Source organism: Vicugna pacos, chromosome 23, assembly GCF_048564905.1.
Source record: "Vicugna pacos chromosome 23, VicPac4, whole genome shotgun sequence".
NCBI lineage: Eukaryota > Metazoa > Chordata > Mammalia > Artiodactyla > Camelidae > Vicugna > Vicugna pacos.
The window spans coordinates 21,146,054-21,157,221 of record NC_133009.1 but is presented as its reverse complement, the minus strand read 5'-3'; positions in this window follow the sequence as shown (position 1 = coordinate 21,157,221).

Sequence of the window (11,168 nt, the reverse complement as noted above, 5' to 3'; positions counted from 1 at the left end):
CGGGTTGCAAAGAGAATCTCAGCCTCTGGACTGGGGCTCCTTGAGGCTGCACAGAGCAGGCCGCTGGCCCCACGGGGAGCACGGCTGGCAGACACCTGCGAAAACAGGTGCTATGATTGTGGTTCAAACTGATGGTCCTGTCTCCCTGTCCCAGAAACAACGTGAGTGCTGTCAAGCTGGGTGTGTATCGTGAGGGAATGAGAGAATTATGTGCCTTGGTGTTTGACATAGCTTTCTTTTCCCCTGGGCTGTTTGTAGAAGAGCCGAGGAAGAAAGACATGGCAGCCAGGAGGCCAGCTGTGCTCGGCCTGGTGGTGGCAGTTGGAATCCGGAGAGCTGTCACTGGCTTGTGACTAACCCACAGGCGACATGCGGGGTGGCAGCATCACAGTCGTGAAAGCCAAAAGTAGGGAGAATTTTAAGACGATGAGAGTGGTCCCTGAGAGTAAAAGCCACCCAGAGATTAAAGGCGCAAGAAAAATTGGGAGAGGCTCATTCAGTTTGGCAAGTAGGGCATGTTTATCTTTGAAAGAGCAGTTTCAGGGTGGGGCTTCCAAAGAGATTTGACGAGTGTTTTGACTTGTTAGGCTTAAAGAAGCCTTTGTCAGAGGCCTGACCAGGGTGCTGGAGGTGGAGCCACGTTTAGAGGTAAAAGCAGAGGGTGGAGGTGGACGGTGAGGGAAGGAGAGATGAATGGTGCCCATGACGCAGTGTTACAGTTAGTGTGGAGGCCGGGAAAAAACAATACTAGAAGACGAAAGGGTAAGAGCCACTGGGGAGAAACAAAGATGCTTGAGGAGACTCTCCATGCAGAAGCTTGGTCCCTGAGTAGCTGGGAGACTGAGGAACCCAGCACTCGAGTGAAAGAAAGGGAAAAAGGATTGAAAGGAAAGTAATTCAAACATGCTGAGAAAACAGAGGTCTGGTGTGCAGGCAGCTGCATCCCCGCCACATAACCAGTCAACTAATCTTAATACTTTGCCATATTTGCTCCAAATTTGTTTTTACAAATGAAACCTTATAATGCTGCAGTCCTGTTTGTCTCCTGTCCGCATTGCATTTACTCCATTCCACAGTCCTGAAGTCAGCTTGTGTCCTTCCCATCCGTGTTTAGTTTAGTTTTGCATGTTGGCATGTCTTTTAAACTTTATAGAAATGATATAATACTGTACATATTTGGCATTTAAAAAATTCTTAATGTGACTTTCTTGAGACTTTCACGGATGTAAATAAAGCTCTGGTTCGTTATTTTAACTGCTGTTCGGTATTTCATTGCATGATACTCCACTGTTAATGCCTTATGCCATTGAGGGACACTCCAGGTTTTTGCAGGGTTCTGCATGATAACTACTGCCAGGAGCATCCTGTTTTGTGAATGTGGGTGCATATCTGTAGTCCCCTCATTGGCCAGATGTTCCCACCTGCTCCCCAAGCACTTGAATACCTTTATCCTCCCATCAGCGACCTGAGAGCTCACCCTTTCCCCCATCACTTGGTGTTAACCAATCATGTTTGCTAATTAGGTGGTATTAACCTCCTTAGCTTTGATTTTGCAGTGTAGTTAAGCATCTTCTCGTACGTTCTGGCCGTGTGGATCTCCTTGTCCATTTTTTGTTCCTATCCTTTGCCTATTTTTCATTTGGATGGTTAGACTTTTATTTTAGGCTTCTTGAGGTATATATGTCTGGAGAGACGATAATCTTTGGTCAGTTACATGCATTTCACGTATCTTTCCTAGGCTGTGCTTGTCTTCCCCACTGTCCCTTTTGAGTCTTTTGTGATGCCAAAGTAATTTTTAAATGTTACTCTTTTAAGTGTGTCAGTCTTTCACCTATTTATGGCTTATGCCTTTGAATCTCTTTAAGAGATTCTTCCCTACCCCCAAGTTTTTCTAAAAGCTTAAATTTTTAGTTTCATAGTAAAATTTTTAATCTATCTGAAATTAATTTTTATGTATTATATTTAGTAGGGACCCAGTTTTTACTTGTATCTGTAAGCAGTTGTCCCAGCACTATTTTTTTTAAATTTTTAAAATTGAAGTATTGTTGATTTACAGCGTTTCAGGTATACAGTAAAGTGATTCAGTTTTATATATATATATATATATATATGTATATATATATATATATGTATATATATATATTCTTTTTCCGATTCTTTTCATTATAGGTCATTATAAGATATTGGATATAGTTCCCTGTGCTGTATAGTGGGACCTTGTTGTTTATTTATTTTATGTAATATATGTTATGTGTATACATTAAAATATATTTCAAAATCTACTTTATGTACTATTTATAGTAGTGTGTATATATTAATCCCAAACTCCTAATTTATCCCTCCCCCATCTTTTCCCTTTGGTAACCAGTTTTTCTATGTCTGTGAGTCTAGTTCTAGTTTGTAAACAAATTCATTTGTATCACTTTATTTTTAGATTCCACATATAAGTGATACCATATACTTGTCTTTCTCTGTCTGACTGACTTATGACAATCTCCGGGTCCATCTATGTTGCTGCAAATGGCTGAGCAGTGTTCCATTGTATATATATAACACAACTTTATCCATTTATCTGCTGATGGACACTCAGGTTGCTTCCAGATCTTGGCTATTGTAAATAGCTGGCACTACTTATTGAACAGTCTCTCCTTTCCCCACTGGCCCATACAGCTATCCAGATATACATTCCATAAATGGGTGGGTTGGCTTCTGAGCTCTCTGTTCTGTACCACTGGTACGTGCTCTGTCCCACACCAATACCTCACCAAATGATTGAAGCTGAGAAACCCCGTGGTGAAAAGAGAAGATGGAGCTCCTCCTGAGAGCTTCCTTTCCTAGGATTCTAGAGAGGGATGGCAGGGGTCTGTCTGGCAGATGACCTCACTAGTGCTGACCAGGAGATTCCAGACGGACTGGTTAAGATTTCAGCTGGGGACAGGCTGGCACTGCAATTAGGTTAGGTATTAAAAGTCTCAGTCTGGTGATGTGAGCTTAGCACAAGTGACTCTATTTTGGGCCTGTTGTCTCTTTTTTTATATAGTATACATATTATGAAATGATCACCACAACCAGTCTAGTTAACATCCATCACATAAAATTTACCATCTTAATCATTTTAAAGGGTACAGTTCAGTGGTGTCAAGTATATTCACATTGTTATGGATTAAATCTCCTGAATCTTTTCATCTTGCAACACTGAAAGTGTGCCCATTGAACGACTCCCCATTTCTCTCCCCATCAGCCACTGGTGACCATCATTCCACTTTGTCTCTATGATTTTGACTTCTCTAGATAGCTCACATAAGTGGAATCATACAGCATTTCTCTTTTTGTGACTCGCTCATTTCACTTAGCATAATGTCCCCCAAGTGCAGCCATTTTGTAGCATGTGACAGATTTCGTTCCTTTCTAAGGCTGAATCACATTCCAGCATATGTACCTTCCACATTTTCTTTATCCGTTCCTCTGTCAGTGAACACTTATGTTGCTTCCACCTCTTGGCTGTTGTGGATAATGCTGCAATGAACAAATATCTCTTTGAAATCTTGCTTTCAGTTCTTTGGGATATATACCCAGAAGTGGAATTGCTGGATCCTATGGTAATTCTATTTAATTTTTTGAGGAACTGCCATACTATTTTCCATAGCGTCTACACCATTTTACATGTCCACCAACACTGCACAAGGTGTTAATTTCTCCACATCTCACCAACGTTTGTTATTTTGTGGGGTTGGTTTTTTGTTTTTGTTTTTTCTTGGCTAATGGCTATCCTAATGGATGTGAGGTGATATTTCTTTGTAGTTTTGACTTGTATTTCTCTAATGATTAGCAATATTGGATATCTTTGCATGTTCTTGTAAGCCATTTGTATATCTTCTTTGCAGAAATGTCTGAGTCTTTTGCCCATTTTCCAACTGGATTATTTGGTTTTTCTGTTGCTGAGTTGTTCACATTCTGGATATTAGCCCCTTTTCAGGTATATGGAAATATATTGCATATATTTTCTCCCATTCTTTAGGTTATCTTTATACTTTGTTGATTGTTTCCTTTGATGCACAGAAGTTTTTAAGTATGATGAAGTCCCGTTTGTCTATTTTTGCTTTTGTTGCTTGTACATTTGGGTCACCCAAGAAATCATTGTCAAATTCAATGTTATGAAGCTTTTCTCCTATGTTTTCTTCTAGGGATTTTATAGTTTTAGTCATTAAAAGTTTATAGCTTTTTTAATTAAAGGTTTTTTGTTGTTGTTTTGCAAAATCTAGATGTTTTCATAAATATGTTATTTATGTTAACATGAAATATTTACTGTTATTTTTAAAAGAATTGATGCATTTAAAAAAATATCAGTTGTAATTTCTAAACAGGAAAGACTCGATCCACATGACAAAAGACCTTTGGGATCTTCAGTAATTTTTGTGAGTGTAAAGGGGTCCTGAGACCAGAGTTAGAGGACTACTGCCCGCTCGGAAGTCGGCTGCTTTCTTCTGGAGGCTTTCAATCAGCAGTATTTCCACCACTTCCCCTCCCAGCCTCTCAAGGGCTCCATTTGCCTTGAAATTTCCCCTTCTGTTAGCTCTGAGCCAGGATGGCCACACGGGGGCAGCAGATTCCACCAGGAGCCTCTGCGAGGCCGTCAAGCCCAGGTGTATCGGGTTCAGCCCGCAGCATCGACATCCTGTCCGACTCCAGCGAGCGGTGCTGCGCGCCCTGGGCTCCCAGGGACCCGAGGAGCCAGGAGAGGACTAGGTTTGATCCAGTTACAGGCCCGGGGAGGGGGCGGGCGGTGACATCCTAGGGAATGAACATTGCCTCGGCGTCGTGCAGAGCTGAGCTGAGAAGCCGTTTTCCAGGTTCTCAGACCTGGAAGTGCTCGTATTGGCTCTCCTTACTATTAAGTAGCGGTAGTTATCACGGTAAGAGGGAAGTACGGCGAGAGGGGGCAACGGAGTTCCTCTTCCCTTTTATCTCATCTTGGATGAATGCGGAGGTGAAGGGCGTGCGTGAAGGGTCTCAGTTTTCATCAGCCATGGGAACTTCTAGAAAAGGAAAAGAGACTGGTGGTCACTTAACACAGATAATTCTCTTACTTCCTATTAGTCAGGTGGTTCCAATGACCTCTCCCGATGACCTTAAAGTAACCTGGCATGAAAAGCTGGCTTAAACGTCAGTCAGTACAAAGGGCATGAGATAAAAATTGTAAGGTTAGCCTTCAAGTCCCAAGTCTCCTGGCTCCTGGACTGTGTTCTTTCCCTTTGACTATAATACCAACCCCACATAGTTTTTTTCCCCCTAAATATTCATCATCATATTTAGTCAACGCACTGATACACAAAAAGTCAGCAGTGTCTGCTAAAGCTGGCCTTGTAGTTAAGAGTGGGGCTTTAAAGAGCAGGCAAGGTTGTATTCCTGGATCCACCGTGTTAGCTGTGTGAACTTGGGCAAATTGCTTAACCTCTCTGTGTTTCAGTTTTCTGAAATGTCATAGCGTTTCTGTGAGAATCATAGGACTGGTATCGAAAGTGCTTAAATCAGTGCCTGGCTCGTAGTGAGCGCTCAGTAAATAGTGGCTGTCAACATCACTGCATTTGAAATACACAACTTTTTCAGATGTCAGAGTCAGAAGGAATCTCAGAAATCATCTAATTCAATATCCTCTAAAATGTGTTCAAAACACTCTCTTCCCTTAAGATGTTTCATGAAAAAGGGTTCCATGGCCAAGTATGATGGGGGCTTAAAATTCAGGGTGTTATGTTAAAGGCTAAGAGAAGTCACAGAGTATAGAAGCCTGTTGAACTTTGATTATTCCAGCATTTTTCATCTGATCTGAACCCTTTTCATATGTCACCTCTTAAGTTCCGGGTTGCTAGTCTTGGCATGACACATCCATGTACCAATGCAGAAATCTGTCCTACAATTTCCCCCATCAATGATAGTGCAGACTCTGCTGGAACATCCAAGAAAAGGAGCTTGACCACCACAAACAATCATAACAGCTAACAGGTAATGTTGATGGGGGGGAGTGTTGCCACAACTCAGGCACTGTGATCAGCACAAGGCATGCATTATCTTATTTAAATCTTATAATAACATTAAGAGCTATTATCTCCTTTACATGTGAAGAAACTGAGGCTTAGAAGAGCTAAGTAACTTGCCCAAGGTCACATGGCTAGAAAGTACCAGAATGCAAGCTCTGTCATCCAGGCTTCTACCAGCTGTGCTGCTTCCTGCAGCTGCTGTATCATCTCTAATTGTTGGAAAATCCTTCACTGAGCTGAAATCCAGTTTCATCACTCCCCTTTCTCCCACGTGTACACACAGCAGTTTCACTTCTATATATCTTCTGTTGCCATTGTTTCTAGAACTTTATCCATTCTGTTCCTTTTTCTCTTCACTTGTGCAAGTACTTCCACATCTCTTTTGGACTGAAATACTCAAAGTTGAACACAATTCTGTCTACTCCACTATAATGTGATAGTTGCATTTTGGGGAAATCACACATTATCTAAAACAACTATTTGGAGGAGTTCTTATCTAATATAAGAACTGTTTTCTTTAAGATGGGGTTAGGGAATAGAAAGTTTTAAATGTACAATCACAAAATTAGTTTTCCTGCAAGCAGTCTGATAACAAGGCTGTTTTCATAGCTCTGGCAGGAGTGCTATAGAACGTTAAATGTCACTTGACTATGTCTGGCTTTTGCTCAAGGGTAATAGTCTCAGTTTCTCTCCCTCTCTTCCCACAGCAGCACCATGTTAACACAGTTTCTCACCAGGCTCTCCACTTCTATTACCTGTATGACTTATTATCTCATTGTTTGGGAAACAAGGCACAAAGCCACTAAAACCTAGTAGCTGGACTGTTCATAACAGTTTTTTCCTTCCATACTCGGTGCTAGTTCCTAACTGTGATCTGCTTATAACCAACAGCAGTCTCTAGTGATGCAAATTATTTTTTTCTATTTAATCAGTTTCATTATGGCCAATTCTAGCTCTGAAAACACCACTGAAGGAAAAACACTACAATTCTCAGCGTAGTATGACCAGCATAACTTGGAGCTATCATTTTCTTTTTCTGAACCTTATACTTCATTAATTCAACTCAAGAGCTCATTATTTTAGGGAGCTGCATTACCCCATAGAGACATATGGAGCTTGTCTTCAACAAAGATTAATCCTCCTCCCAGTTCTGCTCTACATCTGCAGTTGTATTTTGGAGCCCAAGGGGGATGTTACTTATAACTGTTCAAGTTCAACTGGTTAGACCTGGTTCACATCTGAGCTGTACCATAGTGGTCCCTGCCACATGAGTCTGTCCAACCCTCAACATGAGGCTAGTGCAACAGAGGACTGAATTTTAAATTGTATTTAATTCTAATTAATTTCAAACCAATTATTCACAAATGGCAAGTGGATACCATGTTGGACAGTGTAGAACTAGATGTTTACCTGAGACAAGGGTAAAAAATATTGAGCAGAACAGGGCCTGCTCCTGCCACTGGAGACCTAATTCTAAATTGGGGACAGTCATTCAGTGATTATCAACTGCCTGTATTTCTAATGGTTAAGTCACAATTTCATCTATTGGTGCAATGAGTAGTGTTGAAGGACTTTGTCAGATGCTCTGTGAAATCAAAATGTCTTATCTATATGTTGCCCTGCTCTACCAGCTTGGTGATTTTTTTTCCCCCCAGAAAACAGGCTTTTTGCCTATGTGCAGAAGTAATACGTGCCCACTGTGGCAAAATGTAGGAAAGCACACAGAGAAAATGAACAATGACCAATAATTCTGCCATGTGAGATAACTATTGTTAACATTTCAGCATATTTCCTTCACCTTTTTTCTGTGCTGCTATTTTTCACATCACTGAGAGCATACATTCTCTAGTACTTGCATCCTGATTTTTCCATTGACAGTATTTCATATGTATTTTTTCATATCATTAAATATTCTTTGAAAACAGTCTTAAAGGCTGTATAATAGTTCACTGTGTTAATGATGAATAATTTACATAACCATTCCCCTATTGCTGTACTTCTAGGTTGTATCTAATTTTTTTGATATTATAAATAAAGTGGTGATAACATCTTTTGCGCAAAATAACTTTGCCCATTATTTGCATTGATTCCATAGCACAGACGTCCTGAAGGAGTACTATTAAGTCTAAGGATATGAACATTGTTAAAGATAATTCCTTCAAAAGAGAAAATAGAGTTAGCCTGGACCATGTGCTGGCTCTTAGTGGTCAATGCTTTCCTTCTGAATATTCGAGATCACACATTTGATTATTTCTTTTAGCCATTCATCCCATATTAATGTCAAGTTCACCAATGTATATTTTTTGGTCTTTATGAAAATTTCTTAATCTTTATGAAAACCAGGATGACTTTGCCTGCCTCTTCAGCCTTCCGGCAGCACGCCTGTTTGTTACAATTCCCCAGAGACGAATTTAGCGTGTCTGTAAACCCCCTCAGTACCCTTGGATCTGATCATCCAGGTCAGAAAACCTGAACACTTCTAGGGCATCATGGAGCCATCTTACTACCTCCTTCCATATCTGGAGCTTCAATTCCTCTTACCGACGTTGTTTCTCAACTTACCATACCTAATAATGAAAACTGAAGGAGTGAATGGCAGAGACCGCCAGCTGCTGGCAAGATCCATGCTCTTCTTTACCTTCTGAGCACACACCTGGACCACATTCCCCAGATTCTCCTGCAGTTGGGTGTGGCTGAGTGCTTGAGTTCCAGCCAACAGCAGGAGCATGAGCAGAAGTGATGTGTGCCACCACCAAGCGTGGCCCATTAAACGCTCCCATATGGGATGGAGAAGACTCCCAGGCAACCTTGGAAGTCATGTGATGAAGATGCCAGAGCTTTTGTCAGCCAGTGTGAAAAGGAACACCCTGAGGACCATTTCACCTACCTGCAGGTGTACTCGATTGTGGAATTGTTTTTCTCTTTTCCCCTCTATGGGATCGTTTGCAATTTATAATTCGGTACTGCTTTCGCTGTCTTTCTTTTATTTTTGGAAATCAATCACAGTGAACCCTTCTCCAAATACCTTTGGGCTCTCCTTCCTGAGTCTTGGTGCACACTCGACTGTCTAGCAGGCCCTTCCCAGCTGTCCTGGACTCCTGGATGACAATGGACTTTCTCTGTATGAACAGATTCCCCTGGTTGTGCAGAATTTCATCCAAAATGCTGCTTCTCTTCATTTTCTCTGCTTCCTTAGAAATGACACTGTCATTTCGGCAAGAATTTAGCAGAAACTATATTGCAATTTTAAGGTTGAGAATAAAACATTTACAGCCACAGTTGCCTGATACATAATGAAGGTCGATCTTGCTGTATGGAAGGTCTTACCTCACACCTTGAGGAGTTGGAATGGCTAAGTTTGGCAGAAGGAATGGTAGAGAAATAAACGGCTCTACAGAATACAGTGAGAAGAATTTAGACTTCTGAAGGCCTCCCAAGAGGGAAGGGATAATGGAGGAGTGATGAGAAGGTGAGGAGAGGGGAAAAAAACCAGTAAGCTGGACCACTCCATGAGGGAGATCAGCTGATAAAAGTCCTTTCAGGATGGGATAGCTAAAGAGCTTTCAAGGACAGAGGTGTCTAATCTGAAGTTGTGTAGATCCCTTTCATTCCCTTAAAGGGGTTGGCACAGCTCTGAACAGGGACAACACACAGATAGCGGGACAGTCTGCAAACTGATGGAACTCAGCAGTTGCAAGGGCTCAGGGCCAGAGGTGAATGTGTAGATATCAGCCTCTGCCTTCTACCTGTAGCCCCTGGGAATTGATCAAACTTTAGTAGGGAGGACTTCAGACTTCTGCAGGATGTGGACTAGATGCTTGGAACAATCTTATCTAGGAAGGCTTCAGCTGACATCTGAGTTACATAATAAACATGGCCACTGCTAAAAAAGAATATCACATCATAAAATTAAATTAAGAATTAAATAGGTAGGTCAGGTATTTGGCACCTTAGAACACTGAGGTCCAGAGAGGTTACGAAACATACCTTAGGGACCTGGTGTAATGGCAGATCTCTGTTCTCAGGTTTTCTGGCTCCTGGTCCCTGACCTCAGGCCATGCCTGGGAGGAGAACGATGCTGCAGGGCTGGAAGCAGGGTAGCTCCGTAGGCACCGTGTTCTCCTCGTCCCTCATGGGCTCAGCTCTTCCCTGAGCGGCTCCCACAGGGAACTTGGGGTTGATCATGATTAGTTCTGCCCATTAGCGGAGCATAGATTATGCCTGGTGGGAGTGAGGGAGAGGGTTCTCCCGCTTGGGAGACAAGTTTTCCCTAGTAAGGGGAAGCATGTGAGAAACAATGAAAAAAATTCATTAATAAGCTCATCAGTGGTCATAAAAATATTTTATCTAAATATTAGAGGTTTTCTTTGTTCCCATCAAAGAATTTGGGCCCTAATACAAGAAGAATGAACCAAAGGCAGGGAGACATTGGGGCCTTCCGGGCAGCCGTGGAGGAAGACAGTTTGTTTATTGACCTACTGTTCTCTAGATAAGGACGTGTGTGTACTGGTGAGGACTGGAGGAGGTTTCTTGAGTGCAAAGTGCCAAGGCACAAACCCTGAGATAAAAAGTCATAAATAGATCTCAGGCCTGGCCCAGAGCCAGGCTTAGTGTCCTTGGGCCATGGTAGGACTCACAGGCCAGGGCGCAGGTGGGGGGGCTGGGGCTGAGCAGCTGCTATGGAAATTTCCATGTGCTGTCCACTGGCTCTTGGGGAGCTCTGGAACTCCTCAAGGCATGAGAAGGTCATGGGTTATGAAAGAGGCATAAGATGTGCCCCCAGCTTGCAAGGAGTAGGCCCCCAGAGAGGAGACTCAGGGATGGCTTGCCAAGAAACCGAGTGAACAAACAAGTTGGAAAATCTTAAAGCAAAATTGTAAATAAGGTCAAGGCATGGAACCAGTCAAGAAAAAGTCAATATCACCTTCCAATCATTAGAACCCCATTTCACCTTCTAAGAAAAATATTGAAAATACAAACTTCACATTAAGGTAAACGCTGATTTTATTACTTTAAGTACTATTACAGGGTTCCAAACAATATATGAATTTTTTAAAGGAAAAAATTTTGCAATTTATTACCAGTTGTTAGGGTCTGAGATATCCTTAAGAATTCAGGTTAAAACTGCAAATC